Source organism: Leptonychotes weddellii, chromosome 10 (assembly GCF_054177405.1).
Source record: "Leptonychotes weddellii isolate Sample4059 chromosome 10, ASM5417740v2, whole genome shotgun sequence".
Classification (NCBI taxonomy): domain Eukaryota; kingdom Metazoa; phylum Chordata; class Mammalia; order Carnivora; family Phocidae; genus Leptonychotes; species Leptonychotes weddellii.
Window position 1 is genome coordinate 66827237 of NC_138378.1, and position 26266 is coordinate 66853502.

Here is a 26266-nt window from a genome sequence, read left to right on the forward strand (position 1 = left end):
ATAGAACAAACACTTTGGGGGGATATACATTTACTTCACAAATTCAGTTAACTAAACATTTTCCAGCTATCTTCAAAATGCCTTCTGCTAAGTCAGAAAACTTTTAAATTGACCACATAAACTCTTGACCCCTTGGCTTCAGGGCACCTTCTCTTGTCTAATCAATCAACTAACAAGAATTGTTTTTGAGTTTCTGTGAAGTGCTCCAGACTCTGATGATCCTTTGTCCTTTCACACCCTGGTCTTGGCAGACCAAATTCCACCCTGGCTTCTCCTCTATTATACAATTTGGTCTTCTTCTTACATTCTAGACTTTCTTCATTTACTTTTTAATTTCTCTTTACAGACTCCCAGTGCCATTCCAAGAAAAAAAAAAATAAAGGCATTTTCAACAAGTGGACAAAACTGTTTCATTCAAGAGATTTTTGCTTTTTTCTCTCCTGGAATAATTGCTGTGTTTTGCTTTCTTGACATTTCTTCATGTTCCTTGAGATTGTGGTAAGGTATGTATACTATATGGCAGGAGAGAGTCTTCTAGGACTCTGCAAACTCTTTTTTTTTTTTTTCCTCTTCCATTATACTAAAGTGTATACCTGGTCATCCCTGTAATTTTCCTTTAGGGATACACTGGTGTTTATTTTCTTATATGGGGGCCACCCTTCCTATAAGCTTAAGCAAAAACCTGTTTGGGAACATTTCTTTCACATCACTATCTCCCTTCTGTATCTCCTCTTCTATTTCAAATCCCACTCTTTGTTGGTCCTTCAGTATCATTGAGATGCCCTACTTTTGTGTTCTTATGATGTATTGTTCAGTTGTAGCATATACTTTAAAACAACATCATCCAATTATTTGTCTTCCTTCTCCAATAGACACCTCAGTGGCAAGAACTTTGTCTAACTTATAGCCTCAGGATTTAGCACAGGATATATAGTCCGTAGTAGAGGCTGGGTGACAACGGATGGAAAATAGACTGTTCAGTGGAATCACTGCATGAAATGAAGGGTGGGGTGTTTGGGCTAAGGGAAAGGATTGCTAAGGAAGAAAAAGAAAGTAACAGGAGTTGATTTGGAGAATACAAAAAGCTAAAAACCAAGTTCTGTTAGTATCTGCAGAGTTCCTCACTTTTCATCTGTGGAAAGAGAAGAGAGTACTTTGCTTGACCCACAGGCATAATCTAGCTCCTCCCAAGTTAGAGAATTTCCAGCAGAGTGAAGAATTAAGCTCAGGCCTGCATTATTTGCTGATGTCTTAATATCTTCCATAACTAAAAGCCAAGTAGAGTATAAGAAGCTTCTATGAGCTCTGAAAGTCAATTCATTTTAAAATACATGTATCGAGAGCCCACTTTGTGCTGCAACTATGGATATAAAGACAACTGGGACATTGTCTCATAATAATTCCCTTTTCTCAACCAAATTAGCTATTCTCATCACTATAGCTGTCTCTATATCAGACATTCATAACACCACTTGAGGAGATCTCTAATACTTTCTTGTGAACAACTCCAAATAGCTTCTTTTCCTATAGGTATGCCATTCTTCTGTGCCCACTGCCAATTTAACCTTAAGTTTTCAGTAAATGAGATAGCCAAGTCGGGTTCTAATAGTTAGTGTTAAATTGGTAGTTTCTTGGGGCATGTGGGTGGCTCAGTCAGTTAAATATCTGCTTTCCCCTCAGGTCATGATCCCAGGGTCTTGGGATTGAGCCCCACGTCAGACTCCCTGCTTAGCAAGGAGTCTGCTTCTACCTCTACCTCTCCCTCTGCCTCTGCCACCTGCTTCTGCATTCTCTCTCTCTCAAATAAATAAATTTTTTAAAATGTTAAAAAATAAGAATAAGTTGGTAGTTTCTTACTATATATTACATTTTCATCTATCCATTTAAAATGTGTATTGTGCAATGACCATAAACCTAGAATGTTTCTGTCCACAGGAATATATACACGAACAATATAGAAAATATTCCTATTTTCATAGACCTTTTATGCCCATGCGGCAGACAATAAACAAACATGTAAACGGTATCAGCCAGCATTTTTTCTACAATAATGCTGTGAAACAAATAGCTCTAAAATCTCTGAATTAAAACACCGAACACTCACTTATCTCATTAGCAATTCTTAGGTAAGCTGGAATTGTAGGGTTCAGCTTACCATGGCTTGAAACTGTCAGTTGGGATCTGATTCGCTAGTCCAGAGAAACCAAATCCCTGGACCAGTTGCTATCTGGGGCCTGTGCTTCTCATGAAGAATGGCAAGAGTGCAAGAGAACAAGCAAGATCATGCCAGCAAGTCTAAAACTCTGCTTCTGTCACATTTATTAACATTTTATTAACCAAGACAATTCACATGCCAAACCCACTATGAATGGATCAAGGAAATATTTTTCATTCATAGTGGGAATACCTGTAAGTCCTATGGAAAAAAATGAATGTGTAATTTTATGCTAGGAAATAAATGAAGAATTAAAAGTAATAATTCAATCTGCCTACCAGTGTCTTCCCTCTTGGTCACAATTTTTTAGGATCCTTCTGCATTTGAGATATACTCAGTGCCATCCCAGGAAACCTAAAAAGGCTCACCCAGTTGTTGTTGTTGTTGTTGTTTTAAGATTTTATTTATTTATATAGACAGAGAGAGAGAGAGAGCACACAAGCAGGGGAAACAGCAGAGGGAGAGGGAGAAGCAGGTTCCCCACTGAGCAGGGAGCCAATGAGGGGCTTGATCCCAGGACCCTGGGACCATGACCTGAGCTGAAGGCAGATGCTTAACCGACTGAGCCACCCATGCGCCCCATGGCTCACCCAGTTATGGCATCAGGTTCAAAGTCCATGATCTCATGATCCATGTCAGGTCTAGATGGAACTGCTCTTGATTTAGACATCTATGGCATCTGTGAATTGAAAAGATATGTTATCTGCCTCCACATATCTAATATACAGTGTTGGAACAGGGACAGGATAAACAAACACTTGCATTCAACATGGAGAAAACTAGGAGAAAGATAGAAGTCACATAGAAGTCACAGCTCTATAGCAATTTTGAAATTCTGCTGGGTAAATTTTGCTGGTTCCCCTACAAAGAGGTTGGTTTATACCTTGGTTAGGCCCTGGTTCTACACCTGAGAGTTGATCAGCAGTCTACTCTGCCCTTGGAACTTCTTCTTTTTTCATCTTGGCCTTTCTGACAAGTACTGGAGAATATGCCCTTCTTTGTTGCTGAGCAGAGTTCTCAGCCTGCTTCCTGCCTGTAAAATTTTGGGGGCCCAGAGATCTTTATGTATCTCAAACAGACATAGTCTTTTTAAACCCAGGCTAGTGGCAATTTTTCCAATACAATTCTCTCCGAATTTTTTGTGGGATTCCCATGTAGATTCTAGTCAACTACATGTGCCAAATGCCTAACCCACTATTCTTTTAGAGACATGATTCTTTCTAGATGTAAGTGTAGGTCCTTTGCTCATTTGTGAGTTGCACCCTTGATCTCCTTAATCTTTTCAGGGGTCTTAACAAAGGGTGTGACAACCACTTTTTTTATTTTGTCTTTGCTGTACAGCAGTGTTCTAATGCCACACCTTTACAGGGAAATGGTTTAAGTTTTCAAACTTATAATCCCCAGAATTTCTAGGTTCTTTCAAGTCCCCTCATTCCTCCTGGCAAACTAGTCCATTTTTTCCAAGCTCATTTCTCTCTTGTAGTTACTTATCACATGTGGCTGATAGCAGCCAACTCATACCATGAATATTCTGCTCAGAAATGTCCCAGCCCATGCAGTGACTGTAGTATATTCTTCCGCCTTCTAAGTTATTGCAGATAATGGTTTTATCAAGTGTTTTGTTACTATTACAATATGGATTGTCATTTTTTTCCAGCTTCTTATTACAGTTTTTTATCATTTCCTCTCTACTTACTACACGATCCCAAACCAGATGATGCATATTTTAAAGGATTTTGACAGCAGAAGGCCATTTCTGGTATAATTTCTATGTTAATTAGCAATTGCCACATTAATGATGAATGATAAGCCTCACACTCAAACCCAAATATCAGAGGCTCAAACAACAAGTGTTTATTTTCTTGTTAATGGTCCCGTGGGTTCGCTGAAATAGCACTACTTCAGGTCATGGGGGGTTTGATTCTAGGCTTCTGATTATGTTCAGTTTTGTTCTAACAGTGTCCTCATTCTTCTTCAAAAAATGACTAATTATGACATGTTTTTCTTATAGGGAATAGTAAGAGCACCAGGACACAAGCAAGACACACAGCATATTTAAAGTCTGTTCTTATCAAGTCTGCTAACATTTAATTAACCAATGCAAGTTAGTCACATAGCTAAGCCTAATGTCATTTGGGTGGGGGTCATTTTCTACCTGTAGTTACATGGCATGCATGTTATAGCAGGTTGGGAATTAAAAATTGAGAACAGTTCGATCTAGCACACATGCCAACAAGAAAATATCAACTAGTATAAAGGCTGTTAAGAAAATAGAGCTGAGTCATATTTAGAGAATGCCCAGAAAACTATTAAGAATAGTTTCTTGGAGATGACATTTACACTGAAGCCGAATGTCTCCCAGCCTGAAGGAATAGATGATGTAAAGACCCGGATGCAAGGATAAGCTGAGGGTGATGGGGGAACTGAAATAAGACCATGGGGAGGATGGTAGGAGATGAAATCAATGAAGCAGGTAAAGGCCAGGTTATTTAGACCTCTGTTATAATTACTATTATACGCAATATCATTCTGGACATTTCAGAGGATTATTTACCAAATGCTGAAAAATAACTGTGAGTTTTACTGGCTGTCATAATAACCCATGAATTCAACCAGTCAGGAAATTTTTATACGAATTGAATTGTATAAACAATTCCAAATAATTACCCTTTTGCCAGTTCTTATAACCTGCAAAGTGTTGACCTACTAAGTTGTTTCAATGGGAATACCTGAAGATACAAAGGATTCTTGACTAGAGAGGGACCAGCCAAAATACTCAGAGAAAATGGTGGCCTCTGAAACTACTTGGATTCTTAACAACTCCAGGTATTTATTTCCCCGTGAGCTTCTTAGAGCTAAATGGAGATATAAAGGTATTGGAGCCTCCGTTCTCCCCTTACTCTCACTCTTGGGAAAAACCTCTTATTCTTTTGCTCCCCAGAGGGTTTTCTAGAGCTGAAATAGCAACAGCTCCGATTGCTGGTGATATCTCCTCCTGGGGAAGTTATGTGCTGGCGCTCTGGCGGACAGGGTGGTCAGGTAAGGTGTAAAACCCTGGAGGTATAGCCCATGCCCTTGAGAACTTCATGACTGATCAGGGTGAAGAATGACTTTCAATGGGGCTTACTCTCAACCACACAGAGTGTGGTTACATGCAAAGTTCGTTTTAAGTATCTCAGAATTTCACTAAACCAAAACCTCGAAGATGCTAAACACTCTGCCCAAAATCATGAGGTCTTGAGCACTTTCTAGAAATGACCGTTGATCTTTGTCCTATGTGAAAACTTTTGTTAAAAATTGGTATTTAATTAACCAGATTTTCTTTTGTCCTCGTCTTTCTGTAGACTTGAGGAAAAGAGAACTATTCTTTTTTCAAATACATGGAAAAAGTAAATGAAAACCAGCAACAGGGAGAAGCTACTGCTGTCCCTGGGTTATAATGACACCTCCACAGGTGTGCCCTTGACTTCTATTAAGAGCAACCAGCTAAAGAGGTAAACTACACAGCTATAAATTTTCACCGCAGCATCTTTTAGCAAGAAAGGGGCCGTGTCTAGATGAATCAGAATATGCTGGCTGGCAGAGCTCAGACACAATGCAGTTTTTCAGAAGAAATAAATGCGACAGTGTCTATCTCACACACATTTGTTTGTCAGACTTCAGAGCACCGGGCAGAGATCAGTTAAGCATCGCCACCTGTCCCATAGGTGGCGCCTCATTTTCAGGTGGGTCTCTGAGGTCATTAGCCCTGAGGCAGCCCCTCCTCAGTTCAGCTCCTGTGCTACAAGATAGGACAGGAATCCCACCAGCGGGAGGACCTGGGTCCTGGCTCCTAAGCATCCCCGCGGGACTCCAGCTGCCAGCACCGCCCAAAGAAGAGAGCATGCCGCCTGGCCTGAAGAAAGCTCCCAGCCCAGGAGAGTGGCAGGTTAAAAGCCTATAGGACGGTTCAATCAAAGGCATTGCCTTCCTCTGTCCTGTGCCGCTGTTGTACATTGGAACGCATGCTGCTAGGAGACAAAGAGGACACACGTTTATTTTCAAGCGTAGGACTTTGGAACCACTTGGGAAGAATATTCTTGATTGAGAACCAAAACATTCCATGATGCTTAACAAACCTGCAAATTGAAAAATCAGCATCGGCCTGTGCAGCCAGGAGGCAAGAGAAGGACCTATACCCTGAAAAAAAAAAAGATTCAAAATATTCCTTAAATGATATTTGTGTGCATTTGCAAAATTACCGCTTTCTGAATCAAAGTCTCAAGCTGTTTTCGTCTGAGAACATATGTTGTTCCGTGAGACAATATCTAGGCTGCCGCCGCCCATGACATACCCCGCCGCATTGCATAATGGACAGTCCCGCGAAGAAGGCGCTGCAGTTCAGTCAATGCCCCTGTAATAATATTTTAAAATAAATGATATGCATCATTAAATCACCGAGGATGACTAACTCACTTTTAGAAAACCCACAACTCCAGCAATCATAGTTACAGCTCTGATTTGAATATTTTCACTTTCACCTGAGCAGCCAGTGGGAGCCAGTCAAGCAGATTCGCATCCAGACTGTACTCTCAAAGGAGCAGGAAGGAACCTGTGATTATGTAGTTACAGTAACGTCGGCTCCATGCCTGCCCTCCGCCTGGGCTTTTTAGACTTTTGCTTCCTCCCTTCTTGCCTTCTTATTTACATATCACAGGCATCCTCTTTGTAAAGTTATTTTAAATAATTTATTAGATTGATCTTTTTAAAATTCTACCTTGGCTAAATGTCATAAGGAGAGGAAAAAAAAAGAGTCTTCTAAACTTATTTAAAGGTTTCTACTGGAGTAGGCCAAGTTACCTGCTTCACTGCTGATATTCTAAAAATACCTCCATGTCCGTACTATTATCCATTCTTCACGTCCAATTGCTCTGTTATGGTAATAGTCAGAAGCACACCATGCAGTAATTACTTACAGCTGACTGAAGAAAAGAATATTCAACTCCCCCACTGTTCCACTAGAAGGTCTTTATGCACTATTAACTCATTCCTGTTTATTAATACTCTACTGGTAATTCAGACTGCTGCCTCTCAGGTTTGTAATAGGAGGACTATTAAACAGCAATTACTGACCATATGGGTTGGCGAATATTTGTTGTTTTTTTTTGGTGGGCATCCCCCCCCCTTCCGACTTGTTTTTTAAGAAGCCATATTACAACGTAGTAAAAGTAACATCACATCTGCATGAGATTAACAGGCTTGGCAATATTTCTCCCTTAGAAAATGCGAATTTATTCCCAGATTATCATTACTGGCTTAGGAGACCGAGATCATGGGAGAAAGAGGAAAATGGGGAAAGATTGTGTGAGTGTGGGGAGACCCCTACTTTGGATATCTCGGCTCTTACCTTCTCTATGTCACTCCATAGGCTGTTTTCTCTTCCTGCCTTTGAAAGACACTGACCAGCCCTCAACTTCTGAAAAAAATAAGCATATTTATTGAGGAATCCGAATCGAATACCATTTTCCCTTTCAAGTTCCCCCAAGCATTTGGAAGTAGCCGCTTTAAAATTTAGCGTTTGGTAAATGCATCCCCCAAAGAGCACGTATGTATAGGACCCTGGGAGATGGCGAAAGGCCCCTCCTGGGAGAGGGATGGCATGAGTAATGGGTTCAAGTGTGGCAGGCAGGTGGTAAACGATGATTATGGTAATAATAACTCGTGCCTCTCTCACAGGTAGTGAGCTCCAAGCACGTGGCAAGCATTAAACACGTTGAAATGGAGATGCATCTTTGAGATAAATAGGAGCCCAGGAGCTGCTTTCCATGGAGGAGCTGAGGGGTTGAGAACCGGAGGAGGTGAGGCACTTGGTGGGCCACCTCCACCGAGGCAGTGGCAGAGACTGCCTGCCTGAGCTCTCCACACAGCCGGCTTTGGCTCCAGAGCAGCCAGCCTCCTTAGTGCTCCTTGGGGTTTCTCTTTCCACTCTCTCCCCTTTCCCATAAGGATCATTCTCTGGGTCCAAACTCTTTCAGCCCGTCAACAAACAGGTCAAACCTCTAAAAATGCTAGCTTGCCCCAGTCTCACCCTTTCCATTCTGCCAAGTAAATCTAGTGTTTACCGTTGGCAGGTGATCCGAGCTGGTTTAGCACTCTTCCTTTGTTACCTGCTGGTGTTACCTGTGGGAGGCCTTTCTCTCAGACACACTCTAAATCCCTGAAGATAGGGCCCATGTTCTTTAAACTTTTCTTCTATTTATCCCTGCACCTCATTTGGTAATGGACACTCAGTTGGTGTTAAGCAGAGATTGGAAGAATTCAATGGAAATATGTAAGGGAAAAAAAGGACACCAGTCCCTACATTTCCCTACTCTATGGAGAGGTAGGAGTTACAATTTCTGTGTGAAGTATGGAAAAATAAACAAAAAATAACAAAAATAAACAACAACAAAAACAAAATGACAAATATCAGCCCCAAATCATAACAGTACCCAGCGAATGCATAACATATAATTGATGTTCAATGAAATGAATTCAATTAAATCAGATCAGAGCTTCTTCACAGTGGGTCTAAGCCCAAGGGAAAACTACAAGGAATTTACTTCATCCATGACCTGATTTGAACTAGAATTCTGGATTGCTTTATGGCCTGGAGGATCCTCAAGGGGAAGGGGTGTTTCTCGAAGAATCTCTGTGGTGGGCTCCTTTAAAAACACAGACTGATCGCAGGCCAGATGAGACCTACTTGGGATGATTTGAACAGCACCCTAGGCTCAGTCTGCCCACAAATGTCTAATAGATTAAAGGACCTGGTAGGCACCTTAGACATCAGCTACTCCAGTGGATTTCCAAAGTAATTTTGTTTTTATTACTATTGTTTTTAAAGCAGAATTTATTATTTTCCGATTAAGCATTATGCAGGATACTGACACAGATGAAGACAGAATAGTTCTGAAGTCAGGTTGGGAGGTGTGGATGCCCAATGTGATAACGCAACTGATAAAGCCACAGAGACCCTCCTAGGAGACCCTACTGTACCTCTATGAAACTATCTGAGCACTGTATTAAAAGCTTTTTTCTAATCCCAGCCCCCTTTTGATACAAGTGTGTCGACCAAATGCCTAATTTCAAATCCACACAGTTAGACAACAGCAGGATTATCTCTGGAATCCAGTCTCTTGGCTAATTAGCCAAGTTGTTTTTGTTTTTGTTTTTTTCCTGTATCACCTACCTGTGCTAGTGGGTTACGTCTTTGTGACCAGCAGGTCACTGTTAATAGGTACGTGTGGGACATTGGGAGGACCAGTACATTGGGCCTCCTCTTACCACAGAGCTGAGACAGGTCGGAAGTCCTATGAGTCAAGGTGAATTGGATGGAGTAAGTAGAAGCCCTTGACGATCCTAAATGCCACACACGTGGGGCCGAGGTGGTTCGTTCCCACTTGGCCACTCCTGCACTTCATGGTTGAGTCTCAGCTCTGGCTTCAGCTCATTTGGGTATCGCACGTGTGTCTGGGCCTGGATCAAACGCATGTACCCGTCTCAGTCCAGCCCGAGTTGAGTGGAACTGCCATAGGGACTTGCTCAGGGTGCTGGGAATTCTGCTCCTCCTGCTCACAGCACAGGATACGTTGTGCTGTCATCTTTTATAGTGTTTAAAAATGGGGTGGGGGTGGGAATGTCCCTATTGCACACTGTCCGTTCATCCTTTCACTGACAGAGGCACCAGGATATAGGAAACAATACAACATGGGGACTCAGGGGATTTGGATTCCAGACCAGATTTTTCACCAGTTAGCTGTGTGTCGTGGGGACATAGTATTTAACCTCTCTGTACCCCCATGCCCTCATCTCCAAAGTAATGGCCTCTGGCCCAGATGTGCTTCTAAAATATCTTTGGCTTTACTGGGCCATCAGAAAAATATAATGGTCTCTATATAGTAACTCTGAGTTAAATTGTATTAAAGCAAAACAAATGAGTATAAACAGTCCCATTATGAATAAAATGCTCATATATGCCAAGAGTTTTAAATTAGGCTGCATGACAAAAACATTTATTTCTGATATCAGTGAAAACTCAAGATAAGTCAGTAAAGATGGTATTAAGCCTTGTAAATATCATCCAACTGTGACTTGGAGCTGTGGAACTCTCCCCGTGGGTGAGAACATCTGGGCAGTCTGTTGGCTTCATTGCAGGCATTCACTTATTCCGTACATACTCACTTTGTTCTTACCATGTCTCCTTATTCAATTAATAAACATATATTAAGTTGATGCCATTGATTCATTCAGTAAGTGTTATTCAATACACCTTTAAGGAGGAACCTGCTACATATGTAACACTGTTTTCACTGTTAAAAAGAATAACAATAACAACCATAATAATAATAGTAAAAAGGTAAGTCCCTGATATGAAGAGCTAATACTCTCATTCAGAAGGGAAAATGTATATGGTAAAAAGATAAATAACTGTACATAACAGTGATAATAAGAGTCCAAGAGAAGTATAAAAGCTATAAGGTTTGGGAGTATGGGGGACTGGTTACGTGGCTAGTGCGCACCAGGAGGGTTCTAGCAGGCCTCGGGCTGTTCCTTGACACGTGATGATGTTAGCACAGGGGGAGAGGATGAGAGAGGTCGCTTAGGTAAGGGAACAGTAGGTGCAAAAGCAGTGACTTGGATAAGATTAAGAGGTGCGTGAATTTAGTAACAATCCAGGTCCATCTGGAGAAAAGGGTTTCCATAAGAGACTCGTGGAAGCAGTGAGTGCGGAGTCTTCCACTTTGGAGAAGTACGGAAAGCCAGGTGAAGGATTTTGGCCCGTATATCATAGGCAGAGAGATTTTTCTTTTTCTTTTTCTTTTTTAAGGTGTTTTGATTAATGGGAATGTTTTTATTAGTGAGATCACAGAAGAGTCTTAAGGACCAACATGGAAAGAAAAAGGGAGACTGCAGAAAATCACTGGGGAAGCAGGGGAGACAAGAGAGGTGTTAAAACATCAGAAAACATGACTGAGGCCACAGAGCTTGGAGGGCCCATGAGGGAGGCAGAGACCAGACGGGGGCCTCCATTTCGGAGTTCGGCTTCTTTTGCTCTGGATTCTGTGGGCTAGAAGGTAGTGTGCAGTACAAAAGGAAATGTCTGGAGGAGGATACCGGGGGAAGGAAGAATAAAAGGAAGAAATGGGGAGAAGATAGATGGCAACAGAGATCAGACAAGAGTGAGGGATGAGAGGAACCAAGAGCACATGGTCAATGAGGTGGAAGACAAAGGAAATTAATCAGAATTATTATGTGGTGGGTTGGAGTTCAACTCATGGATTCAGGTGTGCAAGTAAATATAACCATTCTTATGTGAATTTTTCTCCTATTTCAAGGCCATGTTTTGCAGGAGGCAGTCATGTCAACCCAGTCTCTGCAGCTGCCTCCCATCAAATCCCTGAGATTGTCTGTCATCATAGCTCCGAGATGATGGAGGTGCCTGGAAGGGGTGGGGCGTCTGCCCTTGGTTGCCGTCTGTCCGCTGGGCATGTGTCAGTACCGCCGCGGTGACCAAACCATACAGATCACCTCCGAGGCGAGCTGCTTTCAGGGCCAACCAGGGCCGCTTCCGGGCTCTTCTCCTCCACTGCAGAATCATGGTGCTTGTTCCATGCTGGGGGTGGGGAAGTTCACCAGCCCACCGGCCTGGAAGGACCATGCAGGGCCATCTTCTTCACAGAGTTCCTGTATCACTGGCTGGGTCTTCCTTGCTTTTGGAAAACAAAGGTACCTGAGGTTCTGCCCCCTGCCTTCTCCCCACCCCCAGAGACCCAACCCCACAGTAGGACCAACCTGTTTCTAGATCTTCCTCCCTTCTACTCCAACTTTCCTCCCCTCCTTCCCCCACAAATGCAGACAATTGTCTCTATTCTTGAGGGCATCCCATCTATGATAACACCCAAACATTTATGGGCAGGAAAAATGACAAAGAGGGTTGTGTGACTTACTTAAGGTCACCCATCTTGTTAGTGAAAAAAATGAGTAAAAATGAAAATACGCTAGCTTGACTACCTTTTTCTTTTCCTTCCTCACTCCCTTCTTTCCTTTTCTCTCTGTTTCTCTCTTTCTTTCTATGTTACTTTCTTTCTCTTCTTTCCTCCTCGTCTCCAAGAGGACTTAAAATGTGCCAGGTGGTATATAGGTACTGGGTATATCATCCCGAACAAATGGAACATGCTGCTTTCATGAACTGCCATTCTAGTAGGGGAGATGGACATTGAACACGTGCATACACAGACAATTTAAATTGTGGTCAGTACTCTGCTCACTCTGGCAGCACATACACTAAAATTGGAATGATACAGAGATAAGCATGGCCCCTGTGCAAGGATGACAGGCAAATTCATGAAGTGTTCCATATTTCTTAGAGAACAAACTGATGGTTACCAGAAGGGAGGTGGGCAGGGGGATGGATTGAATAGGGGATGGGAATTAAGGAGTGGACTTGTGATGAGCACTGGGTGATGTCTGGAAGTGTTGAATCACTATATTGTACACCTGAAACTAATATAGCACTGTATGTTAACTAACTGGAATTTAAATAAAAACTTAAATAATTCGTGATAAGCACTATGGGTTCTATGGGAAAACTCTAGGGAGGATTAATTTAGGTTAGGCAATCAAGGAAGATCTATCAGAGGAAGATACATTTGAGCTGAGAACTCGAAGACAGGGATGGGAGCATTGCAGGTAGAGAGGATGGCGTAGGCAAAGACTTGATATGTTCACAGAGCTCAAAAACATTTGTGTGACAGAAGTACTCCAAAAAGGGAAAATGGAACAAGATGTGGTTGGAGAAACAGACAGGATCAAAGTCTATAGGGCTATATCAGGCAAGTTAAGAAATTTGGATTTTATTTTAAGCTTAATAGAAAATAAACTTAAGCAGCGGAATGACATAATCTTATTAACATTTTATAAATTATTCTGGCTGCACTGTGGAAAATGGGTTGAAGTAAGGAAGTTTGGAAAAGAAGAAAGTCGTGGGAGTTGGGGGCTCTTCAGGCAGTCCTGGGGAGAGATGATGTGGCTTTGGAGCAGAGTTCTCCAAATGCAGATGGAAAGAAATGGAAGAATCAGGTCATGTTTTGGAGGAAGAGTTGTCAAATTATTGGATTTTAAGTGTTAGGGGAACAAATGTCCCCAATTGCAGACATGAATGACTGGTTGTATGTGGTTCTATTTATGATGAGAAAGACTACGAAAAGAACAGTTTTGGACAGGAAGTTGTTTTTTTTTTTAAGATTTTATTTATTTATTTTGAGGGGGCAGGAGGGGCAGAGAGAGAGGGAGAGAGAGAATCCCAAGCAGATTTCGCACTGAGCACGGAGCCCAATGTGGGGCTTGAGCTCACGACCCAGAGATCATGACCTGAACCAAAATCAAGAGTTAGACGCCCAACTAGCTGAGCCACCCAGGTGCCCCTGGACAGGAAGATTTTTGGTTCCCTGCAAGAAGATATTTCATCTTGTGGTGGTGTGACCATAGCAGACAATGTATATACTAACTCATTGTTTCCAATTCCTGAGCATGAGAAAGAAAACGTTTACCAGCCTTGTCATAAATTGCAATCTTTTAAACAAGTTCAAGAAAATGAATTTTAAGGAAAATATGTCATTTTCTGTCCAACTCATGTGACCATCCCACCTCTTTCTGTCATAATTTTGGAGGCAGTCTTTTCTAGATGGCACAGCTGCAAGATGGTGGAACCTTTTCAGCCTGGGTCCCTGAGCGACTGCCTTAGAGCTCTCTGCTCACCCTCAGTGTATCCTTCATATGAGTCAGGATATGCTGAGATTGTGAGAGCTGATGGCTAACTCTTCAGGAATTTTCTGAGTTGCTTATTAGGTACAACCACTATTAAAAATTAAATAAGGAAAACTTAGAGAAATCATGTTACAAAGAAAGGTAATATATATTCAACACTTCTCCCTTCCCAATTATCTTACCACATTCATCTGTACTCTTGAGGTGTTTAGGTCAATTGTATCCTGTGCTAAAATACCAAAGGATGGTGTGATACTATGCATCTCTTTCCCACTTTGTGCTCAACAGCATCATGTTGGGAGCCTGAACTCAGCCATGGTGGGAGTATTTGTACCTTGAAAATGAGCACATGCTGCAAATCAGGGCTTGGTAAATTGTTGATTTGAAAATTATGAAAATGGTGGGGGAAATGTCAATAATACAGATTAAAGGTATCTTGGGTTTGTAGCTGTTACATTGTGAGCAGCATAAAAAGTTTAGAAAACATTCAAAATGATTATCTAATCAGCAAAGAAGTTGCCGATATCATTGATGGAGGGAAGTTCAGCACTGGTCTTTGCAGTTTCACTTTTGTCTAACTTGTCAATATAAAAAGGTTAGTGAGTCAGAGATTGAATAAACAAGTGTGGGTTTTTTTTCAATGGCAAGAGTGAGTGGTGCATTTCTACACTATCTATAGGCAATCTTTATAGCCATGGGTTTGTTTGCTTTTTTTTTTTTTTTTAATATGGGGTAACATAATGGCCTCAGCAAAATCCTGTGCTGAGACACCAGTAAAGTTATATGAATTTGGGGTAGAGAAGGAAAACCTCCCTCTCTCTTTCAGACCCTGCATCTAACTGATGTTGTTCATTCTGCATCCTGTAACTCTCTCCACTTTGTCGTCCACGCTCTCTGCTGACATTGCCCTAGTTGAGCTCTTTGTCATGGTTTTCTGAGCTCAAAATAGTTCCAGTGTGTCCCTCTAGGTCTTCTGCCACATTAATGCTAGATGTATTTACTTTAAAATGATGAAACCAGATTCAGGTACTCCAGAAGATGTGGTATAAGCATACAGTGGAATATTATTCAGCCATGAGAAAGAGGGAATTCTGCCATTTACAACAACTTGGATGGACCTTAAGGGCATTAAGTTGAGTGAAATAAGTCAGAGAAAGACAAACACTATATGATATCACTTATATGTAGAATATAAAAGAGCCAAACTTAGAAAAACAGAGTAGAGTGGTAATTACCAGGGGTTGGGGAACATGTGGAGATATCAGTCATAGGTCATAAACTTCTAGTTACAAGGTTAAGTTTGGGGATCTCATGTACAGTATGGTGATTGTAGCTAGTAGTACTGTATCATATACTTGAATGTTACAAAGAGAGTAGATTTGAAATGTTCTCACCACGAAAAAATGGTAATTATGGGACACGATGGAGGGAGTAGCTAATACTATGGTGGTAATTATTTTACAATTTATAAATATATCAAATCAACACATTGTAAAACTTAAACTTATACAAAGTTAAATTTCAATTACATCTCAATAAAGCTAGCAAAAATAAATTTAAAAAAATAAATACTGGTCTTCATTGTCCAAAAGACAGTATCTGGACATTTCAGTATGTGTACAAGGTCCTTTACTGGGTGTCCCTATCCTACTTTCAAACCTTAACTTCCATTTCTCTCTCACTCCCCTCACACAGCCACATCACCGCTTGCTGGTTGCTGAATATGCCACACACTTTCAAATGTCCATGACTTGCCCCACTTTTCTACCTGTGATATCATTGTTTCAAAGCCTGGTCAAATGTTACACTCTCAGTAAGCTTTCTTCAGTCTCTCCAAATCGTGGTCCTGCCAGTGTGCCCCTCTCTCAAGCACCACATTGTCTCATCATCACTCAGGTAGGTGTCTGACCTGTCCACAAGCCTTGAGGGCAGGCACCTCAGACCCCCCCAGGGCTCAGCACAAAGCAGGCACCCAAAAGTTTTTTGGGTATTTTTCTTTCCAAGTGATTCTTATGGACTTAGAACCCTTCTCTGATGTCATCCACAGCCCTGAAATGAAGTACAATTTATTGAAAAGCCCAGAACCCCAGATCAACTAGCTAAGTAGTGGTTTGCCTAAGATGAACTGCACACGTGGCAACTTTTCCAAGTTCTTCATCCCAAGTCAGCCACAATACACCACTGACTTATCTGAGAACATGTCACAGGACACACTTGAAGATTTCTCTTCATGCCAGGAGGCTCCCACCATATAGGCTTGATGAACATTCTCATATGCATTTGTCTAGTTATAGGCTAAACAATTGCTACATTGATTTATTTGCAATTTAGGCAACTTACTTTAATGTCATGTTTATTGCTGTTTTACTGTTTTAAAAAGTAGTAGGTCCAGAACGATCCTTGAGCATCAGAGCTCAATGCTCTACAGTCCATAAAAAGTAAGTGACATCAAAGAGTGTTATTATATCCAGGATCTCTGCACACTGATATATGCTCCTCCACACTCGTGCATAAAGTCTAAGTTTCCAAGCATGCGGTATTAGGTAGTTAAAGCACAATGATGTTAATTTGTGAAAAAGTTGACTCACATAGCCATGCAATAATCACTAACCCAAGACTAGAATTAAGTGGAAGTAGACAGAATGGGTTTTGTTCCCATGTATTGGCTGGATGACTTGTACATCCCTTACTGTTATGGGCTGAATTTTATCCTCCCAAAATTCATTTGTTGAAGTCCTAACCCTAGCACCTTAGAATGTAATTGTATTTGGAAACAGAGCCTTTAAAATGAGATCACCAGGTTGGACCCTGATCCAATATGATTTCTGTCCTTAAAAGAAGAGATTAGGACGCAGGCATACTCAAAGAGGGAAGAGCTTTTTTTGACACTGGGAGAAGTTGGCCATCTATAAGCCAAGGAGAAAGGCCTGGAACAGACCCTTTCCTCATGGCTCAGAAGTGGCTAACCCTTCCAACAATATGATATTGGACTTCTAGCCTCCAGAATTGTGAGAAAATAAATTTTTGTTTCTTCAGCCTCCCAGTCTGCCTAGCAAATATAGGCCAACCCATGCTAAATAGTCTTTAGAAAAGAATTGAGGTTCAAGAATATCATTGCATGATTATTACAACTGATTCCCATGGCCCAAGATTCAGAGCCTATTCTTATAGAAAAGATGTGAAATCATTGCTAAATCTTAGCTTTGAGGACGTAGAAAAAATGGAAATGATTGTTATTTTTCCCTCTACTCTAGAAACACCATTGAATCCCATTAAGAGACAAGTTCAGCTATTATAATAGAAAACTATGTGAAATGGCCTTTTCTAGAATAGCAGATGTCAGTGCTTTGAGGATGGATGGCATCAAGATGACTATATATTTTGTGGCCTATAGATTAGATAGCAAGTGGATAAATCAGGAATCTTGTATAAGAAATGTGTTTACAACATCCAAGCTTGTTCTTACTTAGTAATAATGATTTTTCTAACCAAATAAGGCCCAAACTTATTATTAATATCGATCACAGGACACTTGTAAATTTTCAGCCACATTTTTGCCTCTTGCCTATATTTGATCCCTCTGATAAATAAGGTGGATTTCCCCCCATGCAATAGAAATAAATAGGGCCCCAGTAACTGTTGACATTTGCCATAGATCAAATAACAATTTGGAGCTGGAGGAATGACTGGAAACTTCACCTCTGTAACAATCATTGAGATCTAGGGAGAGACAAGAGCTGCCTCACAGTGCTTTACACATGTTGATTCATTCCAGTTTGGGTTGTTTTCACTGTAAAATTTAGAAAGGCAGTGTGTAAAATGGTCCCTGGGCCTTGGTGAGATTTCTCAAAAGCAGTCTGAGGTCCACGTGAGCAGTTAGGATGAGAATAACCATCAGTGTTTCACAGTATGTGCTCACTCCAACATCCCAATTCCTATTTGGTCTCCCAATTTGGGGCAGTTTGACATCCTAACAGAAGGTAGTTTAGTCACCTTGGTAAATGACTTCATGTAGGTTATTCTTCCTGGATGTAGTTCTACCAAGCAAAGAAAAGAAACCTGAACAAAAACAATGCTGGAGCAGGTGTTCTAGCCATTGGAGAGGAGTCATTAGCGTGATATTACTCAATCACTTTGTTTCTCTTATAATAATATATTATTTATTAGAAGCATTGCTTTTTTTCTGTCTGTGTCACTTTTTATAAATCTCACATCTAACATTTTTCCGCTTTGGGTGTGCCACAGGCAGAAGCAAGTTATGTTTGCAGAAGGTGAGCCAGAGAAATTGTAATCCTGTTTTGACTAAAGCTCTCTCCTAAGCTTATTTAGAAACCAATATAACATTTAGCAAGACACTGCTGATACTTTTTTGTCTTTTATTTGGGTTTCTCAAATCCAAAATGTTGCATTTTAGAGCTTAGAGGAAATTAAAAACAAAAAACCTATTTCTCATGTCCCTCCATTGAAAAGCATGAAAGGAAAAGTAGCTGCATTAAATGATTCTGTGAACACTTTAATAAGCAGACCAGACACAGATCTTCATGGTAGTGCATTTTCTTGCAGTGTGCAAAGAGCAGTGATACAGTGGAATGCTTTCCCCTCATCCATACCAGTTGAGAGTAAAAGGGATTCCATTTCCTTAGGTATCTTATTTAGTAAAACTAAACAAAGCTTCTGGATTTAGAGCCTTTAAGTGAAGACAATAGAGTGTGTTAAGTAGCCAGCTAATATTCTGCTAAAAACCCGACAACCCTCAGGGAGGCCTCATAGAGTGTCTATTATTGGATTGTGAGTCTCATCCGACATGTTTTTGATTTGGATAACTCCAATTCTACCCCATTCCCTCGCCATTTCAAGCAGCATTATCACAGTTCAGGCAATCAACAGAGACCTGGAGGAAGAGAACATTAGATCTGCTCTTGGGAACACAGGGGAGACAGCATGTTAAAACTGGGGCATTCGCCTCAAAATTGGGGCATGTGGTGCTCTTACAGAGAAGACTCTCCTCAGAAACTTGCTGTCATTCCCTCGAGACTATTATCAAGTTATCTTGGATGTGGCTCTATGAAAATGCTACAGATGCAGCAGGAGAGAGCATTTCTTTTCCTAAGATGATTACTGCCAATAAAGAACTCATGTCAAAAATAAGTAAACTTAACCTGAGGAGCTTAATAAGCACTGATTGGTGGAAGGAGAGGGAAGGTGAAACTTGGAAATTTTGCACTTCCTGCATGTTCATCTTCTGTAGTCTGGCTTGGGTGAGTAGGGTCACTTAGAAAGGAAAGTGGGCCAAAATGAGAGGCAGACAATAAAAAGGAACTTTTTTTTTTTAATCAGGAAGTTTCCCATATTATTGATAGTGTCATTGTTAGTATCTAGTGTTTCCACTAGAAACATCAAATACGCAAATAAAAAAGTGGTCATGAACGTAGTCACTTCACAATTAGCCACATTGATGGAAGACAAAAATACCTTGGAGACTTGGGGAAGTAGAGAGAATACCTGTACTCAGATTATTTTTCATTACCTTAGGCTCCTATTGGCATTAATAATGTTTCACAAGGGCTTAGAATTTAGGGAATAGGCTAAGTGAAAATGAACAGGTACAATACAGCAGTGAGTGTGTATGAATGCCATCCAAGGGCAGCATGATTACTGCAGCTTCCACTATAATTAGCACACATTGACTATCCCCTCATAATGTGCCAGGCAAAGCTCTAAGTCCCCTCTGTGATAAGACATTTAAATCCCCACAACAATGGGAATTGTTATTTCCATTTTACAGCAAGTGGAACCAAAGCACCGAGAGGTTGAGTAACTTGCTCTTAGGACCATGGAACTCATAGCAGAACTAGGATCCAAAGTACATTATTATGCTTCTTCACAAAGATGGCTCTATGATGCATCTGTAATGGGAGGACAAAATGGAACTCAGACCTGAATGGAAAACCTACATAGCAAATAGGCTGTACATGGTTAATTAGCTATCCTGTAGGGTATTATGTTTTAAGGGTTGCCTAATTGATGGCTTAGGAATAAGTCAATTCTAGAAATAGTTTAGGAGTACACAGCTGAACAAATGATGGTGTAATACCATGCTCACTCTAATACACAACATGTTTTAGTTCTGTAGGACCTTGTGGCCAAATGATGTATACTTTGGATTCTTTCTTTCTGAAGTAAACTAAATGAACTCATGAACAATAAGGCATTCTCGGTACTTCTACCCATGCATGTACACTGATTTGAAGAGCATCTCATTGAAGTACTGGGACACTCCATTCTTGAATCTCTATCTCTCATCCTGACAATTTTTGGATGGGAATTGTATGGAACTCATCCTAAAAATAAATAATTGTCCTATTTCGCTGAAGATATTATTTTATAACTATGTCTAAATGTTATCTGTCTTCTAGAAAGCACAGTAAAGAGAAGAGCCCAAGGATTTGAGAGAAGGAACGTGTTAATGGAGGAACAGCTCTCCCAGGGGAAATGAAAGGACTTTCTCATCTGTGGTTCACCTGAATGTGCAGCGTCCAGTGCCAGTGACAAGAGAATGTGTTGTTTGTGGAACGTGCACCCCCAGTGGCATCCTCACCTTCCCAACACTGATGCCACTGTAGATGTTTTTCCAGCCCTCTCTACACTCCTCAGACAGCGTGATCGACCGTGGCAGGCCTTTTTCCTAAATTTTAACCCTCAAAGATGCTAAGATGGAGCTACACATATGGTACGAGCAGAATGAATGGAAGCAACTGAGTGCAAAGAGAAGCATTTATTTAACCTCAGGAAGAGAGACAAATAGGCCTTTCTTAAATTGGTTTAGAACTATTGGGTCGTTCTTTATGTGATTGTTCTTCTGAATTTTAGTAAAATATTTCAGTTTGGGGGAAATACCTTTCCTAGCTAAGAAGATATAAAAAGAGAACGCTTCAGATATTTGCAACTCTTCCTCTAGAATTTCATGCTAATTTTGCCTCTCTCCCTCCTCCATTTCTTTCTACGCAAATCATTCTTGTATATGTCTTCTAATGTATTTTTCGTGAAGAAAACACAGTAGAAAATCAGAGGTAAGCAGAACAGATCAAGGCAGAGCTTCACCTTTCTCCAAGAAGTCTTCCAGACTTCTTTAGATGTAATGCTCTTGAAGGCAAGAAACGTGTCAATTTTGGTACCTGGCACGTATTAGATACACAGTAAATTATCTGACTCTATCAATAAATGAGCAAACAAGAATGGATGAAGAAAGGAGATGTTTTTCTAAGGCTCTCAAAGATGATTTATAGAACATTTTGGAAATGGGCCCACTTTGTTTCCAAAGGAAATTTTACTTTCAAATTAAAAAAAAAAATTTACCCAAATGAGATTTTGGGGGATTTCATGTGATTAACTCTTTACATTATCTTGTAGTAATTATACAGAAATCTCTATTTATGTAAACATGGTGAATGCATCATAACACTAGAATAAGTGTACAAATACTGCATGTCAAATTAGGTTATAATCACTTTCAAGGGACGTGATTTCCTAGTTAAACAGATTCGTTTACATCTTGCGAAATAAAAAATAAGTGAAAATAACTATATAAAATCAGGCTTACAGCTGGACAGATCTTCTTGGCAATGGTCCAGGCACTGAGCGGGGAAAGCCCCTCCAGCTGAGGGATGCTCAGGATGCCCAAGATGACTGCAGGCTCGGCCTGGAGAGGGGCCTTCAGCTGCCGTCCTGACTGCTCTGGGTCTCTGGCTATCTGTGGGGAGATGGGCTGTCTTCACATTTCAGATGAGACTCTCCACTCGAGGGGTTTGGGGAGGGTTGGGGGGGGAATGGGAACTTGCTCAATGGAGGAGAAAAAGCCAGTTCAACATATCACCCTTAGAGAAAAAGCATAATAGAATAAGTTAGGGCTCTACCTAGAAAGCAAATAGTTGAAGTAGCATTGGCATCAGAGGGGCTTAGAGTCAGAGTTTGAGAACCACTGATCATATGGTCCAGTGCTCATAATACAGATGAAGAAACCGGCCACAAGGCGAGAAGCAGGACAAGATGGAGACCCATAACTTTTCTTCCCAAATCTGGTGCTTATTTATGGGACAACTGAAGCTCACCCTTTCGAGGGAGATAACTTTTTAAACGCGGCTCATTTTGATGCATATTTTTTTAAAAAATACATTCACATCACCCTGACTTAGCCAGTGTCATTGGCGGAGGGGCATGTTGTAAACCTCAGCCACACGTGGCATGGTAACGTGGTGGCGCTGTCTGTGGCTAATTGGACATAGCTTGCCTCTCACTAGGCTTCGGTAAACAGGGGACTCTTGGTTATCTTTTCTCTGTGTTGCCATCATATTCATCTGCTACTTATTTTCATTAGTTACAAGAAGTTACTGAAGCAGTGATTTTTTTTTGGACCCATGAATTCTGACTTGGAGATAATCCTGCATTTCTGCTATTGAGTACGTTTTTGTTTGTTGCATTGATACTCACGTTTGTTTAAAATATATTTGTTGAACACTAGTTCTCTGCCATGCTGTGTGTACATTAGTTTCTCCTCATGTTCCACTGGTTGAATTGTCCAGAGCAGGGCTTGGCGAATGACGGCCAGTGAGCCAAATCTGGCCCACTGCCTCTTTTTGTAAATAAAATTTTATTGGAACACAGTCGCACACATTTGTTTGCATATTGTCCGTGGCTGTTTCCACACTACAACAGCAGTGCTGAGTAGTTGGGATAGAGACTAGATGGCCCATAAAGACTAAAATATTTGCAGTTTGGCCCTTGACAGGAAATTTTGCCAACCATGATCTTGAGTGTGAACACTCGAGGATCTAGCTGGCTTGGTAAGAGAGCCAAATAAAGTAGATGGTACTAAATTAGCCACCCCCGGGCACGACTCACTCTCAAGTGTTTGTGGCCACGAGTCATAACCGTGGCACTAAACAATGAGGAGAGTACGGGCAAAATAGTCTTCTGAGAAATACAAGCCTCCTTCAGATTCCTTTAAATTATTTTCAAACCCTGTTCCTGGAACCATCCCTCATCTGTACTAATATTACAAACTTTTAGCTTTTGCATTACGAATTTATTGTTATTTCTTTTACCTCCTTTTTTTCAGGGAAAAGGTAATTAGGCTATAAACAGAGGTCTGACAACTAATTTCAGTCAAGGCAAAATTAATACAAAGCAAGCAGATAATTTTAGTCACGTGAAATTAAAATAGATATTTTTTAATGACATTCTAAAAAAAAAATTCAAGTCTCTCTCTCTCTTTTTTTTTTTTCCCTTTGTTTTCCCCTACCTTACCCTGTTCTCAGGTAATCCCCTACTCGTGTAGGTAGTGACATGTGCTAATTTAGGTGAAGTACCAGCCCACAGCTACAGCTGTCCTCACCGCTCCTCCTTCCCATCCCCACTATTGATCTTTGTGTGGAGACCTGCTTCTTCTCTCTCCTTCTCAGGGATTCCGGGACACTGAAAAGACAGCAAGCACATCTGTGGGAAAGGTAGGCACTGCCCACCCCTTAAATTTCCACATTTTCATTGACATTAATAGGAGGCCCTTTGCTAAATCTATTTTAGAACTTCAAAAATTTAAAAGTTAGTGGCACCGTGGGCGTGTGTGTATTTCTGGGAGGGGGGGAGATTCCAACATGGCTGTGCTCTGTCACTCCAAGAACATATTAAATATGCATCTCAATGTCAGCAACACCTTGAGATGCTATCTCCAAAATTATCACCTGCCTTCTGAAAACCATAACCCTAAAAATATTGATTGGTTAAAAGGCACGATCTGAAGGAATGAGCCAGTGTCTCTGTGAATTATCCTAATCAAATAAGGATAGTATTAACCTAGATACTCACTGATCTGCCAGTATTTGGTTTGAAATGTAGGCATCTCAACTGAAGTTATGTGTTTCATTCTTTTGAATATTTCTTCCAGACATTTAAATACATTACCACTAAGCCAGAACCAAGAAAAGCATAAAAAGCATTTTAGGGAATAAATTCAGCAAGTTTCCATTTGTACCAGATAGTAAAATTGTTGACATGCATTATGAGGCCTGTGTATTTTTCAGCCTGTCAGGTCTCAGTCACGTGCTCAAGGTGGACTATTTTGGCTGCTCAAGGTGATGTGGGAAGGTCTCAGCCCATCCAGGTAGCAGTGCTTCCTAATAAAGAGAGAATTTCCAAGTCACCTGGCATAGCTAGTTAGGCAAGTCAGAAGAAAAGCTTATTTCATTAATTATGCTATGTAACTTCAGCAAAGGGTAGCCAGCTAAGTACAAGACGGAAGGGCTGGTAGGGATCCTCTCCATTGAAGTGTGGAGCTTCATGCAATTTTATTTAGAAGCACTTCCATTACTAAGGAGGCTATGAGTTGATCGACTGTGTCTTAGAATTAACTACAGTGGTGGAAACACAAATTGCAAACCAGCATGAAGTCACAAAGGGAACAGAGAAAAGAGAAGAGGTAGAAGTCGGGGACTCATGTGTGCTCCTCGTTTGCCTTCATGGAAATAAGTGTGTGCCCAGCTGCCGGGAGTCCGCCGTTAGCCGAGCGAGCCTGATTATTGCCAGGCAGAGCGCCTAATGAGAGGCACGCCACCTTCCTGTCTCTTCTCCGGCGCTTCGGGTTTCAGGGCAGCCTGGATTTTTGTTGGAGGCAAATGATTGTGTCCCCTCTGCTCGATATGCTGGAATCAAATAGGATTGGTAAGGAAGAGAGGACCTGGCCTGGAAAGGTCTTGACCACGAGTTATGTGTGGGCACCTGAGGAAGGTTCCAGTGTAATACTGTGTGTAGTGAGGGGAGGAGGCCATGCGGGCCCCTGAGCGCTACCACCATCTCTGAAGCCTTGGGCGGGTGCCCCTCATTCCTGCCGGGGACTGTCAGCCCTAGCCTTCTCAGCGCTCACTTTGTCCTTCCCAATGGAGAAGGCCAACTCAGATCAAAATTAAGCTTTAATCCTCTCCGAGAGTCATAGTACTTTTTTTTCTCTTTTCCTGATGCCTTGACTGATTTTTCTCCAGATTCAGGGCTCAGAAAAATACTTAAATTTCCCACAAATGACTGGGATGCAATTTCGTCTTGAAAACCCTAAATCACAATCTATCGAAGAGTAATTCTGTGCACTCTGTCATGTACGTCTCTGTGTTTCCCATGGTGACCTTGAGACACTATTGGTGACTAAACCGATCATTGTTAAATGAACCCTGACGATATTTAGCCTTTATTTGCATATCCCTTTCAGTTTGCCAAGTGATTCTACAACTATTAGCTCTTTTGCCATTAGAAGATAAGCCCACAGCAGAGCAAACTCCGTTCTCATTGTAGACAGGAGGAGACAGACTCCAGGGCAAAGACTCGGCGCAGGTTAGGTGGCTGCTCATTGCCAGATTCTTGCCGGGAAACTCCTGACGCTAGGTTGGTAAGCATTATGCCGAGTTTCCCGGACAGTCTGTAACATCTTTGAAACACCTCTCCAGTGTGGAAACCTTGTTTCTTCTTGGCCTTTTGTCTCTAGAGGTGCCAAATCCGAGAAAAGCCAGTTGAAAAGCCCCAGGCAAGTGGGAGGTGCTGGAGGCAGTGGTGTGCTTGGTGCTTCGGGCTCATGCGGGCCAACGGAGACCGTCTCTTCCCACCTCCAGGTTCGGTGATGTCACGTCAGTAGCTTGAAACTGGCCATGACAGCAGTGTTTACACCATGGGAATTGTCGACCACCACGAATCAGAGAGACGTGGTTAGTTACCTCCCAAGAGAGTTGGTTGTCAAATATCAACCAGTGCACTGCTGGTTAGAAATCTGGGCAACTCCGCAAAGAACCTGCATCCAGGTTTCCTAACGCTTAGAATATGTTCCAGTGTGCTTGATTTGTAAGATACTAAATTTCTTTGTGAAACCTTTTAAATATATCCTTTTGCAGTCTTTTGAAACTACAAGTAGGAGAACATCAAAGTATCTTCCAGGAGAGGGAGAGTGAGGTCTGGGAATAAAATTAGCTACTTGTTTAAGGCTATGGGTGTTTGTGAACATGCGAGTGTGCTTTAAATTACACATAATTTTAAACAACTGTGTAAAAGAGTTTTAAAAGTTTAATGGTGCTGAACCACAAATAGGAATTAAAAATTGAAAAGGAAATACAAAACTATACCTTGTTTTTCTGCTTTAAAAAATAAGTTTCCTTCTCATTTGCAATTAAGATGGAAGAATTTGCATAAAATGTGTAAAATTAGAGATAATTGAACTACAGTAGCTATAAAAGT

At 41.2% G+C, this 26266-nt stretch overlaps 2 long non-coding RNA genes and 1 other non-coding gene across 7 annotated transcripts in view; all 3 read left to right on the forward strand.

Annotated features, from left to right (window-relative positions):
- Positions 1–3362, forward strand: part of LOC115938625 (uncharacterized) — a 547961-nt gene extending 544599 nt beyond the window's left edge. For all 4 annotated transcript variants that reach the window (XR_014149294.1, XR_014149295.1, XR_014149293.1 and 1 more), the window contains one exon: positions 347–3362. This is a non-coding gene — a long non-coding RNA (uncharacterized LOC115938625). The remainder of the gene's footprint in view (positions 1–346) is intronic.
- Positions 3363–3451: 89 nt separating this feature from the next.
- On the forward strand, positions 3452–21840 carry LOC145723905 (uncharacterized). Of its 2 annotated transcripts, none has more exons than XR_014149297.1 (4): positions 3452–5254; positions 5560–5709; positions 7931–8052; positions 20419–21840. It is a non-coding gene; the product is annotated as an uncharacterized LOC145723905 (long non-coding RNA). The 2 variants fall into 2 exon arrangements; XR_014149298.1 differs by lacking the exon at positions 20419–21840 and adding an exon at positions 11572–12820.
- LOC115938642 (U6 spliceosomal RNA) lies at positions 12492–12600 on the forward strand. The gene has a single exon (XR_004073689.2). It is a non-coding gene; the product is annotated as a U6 spliceosomal RNA (small nuclear RNA).
- Positions 21841–26266: the final 4426 nt, after the last annotated feature.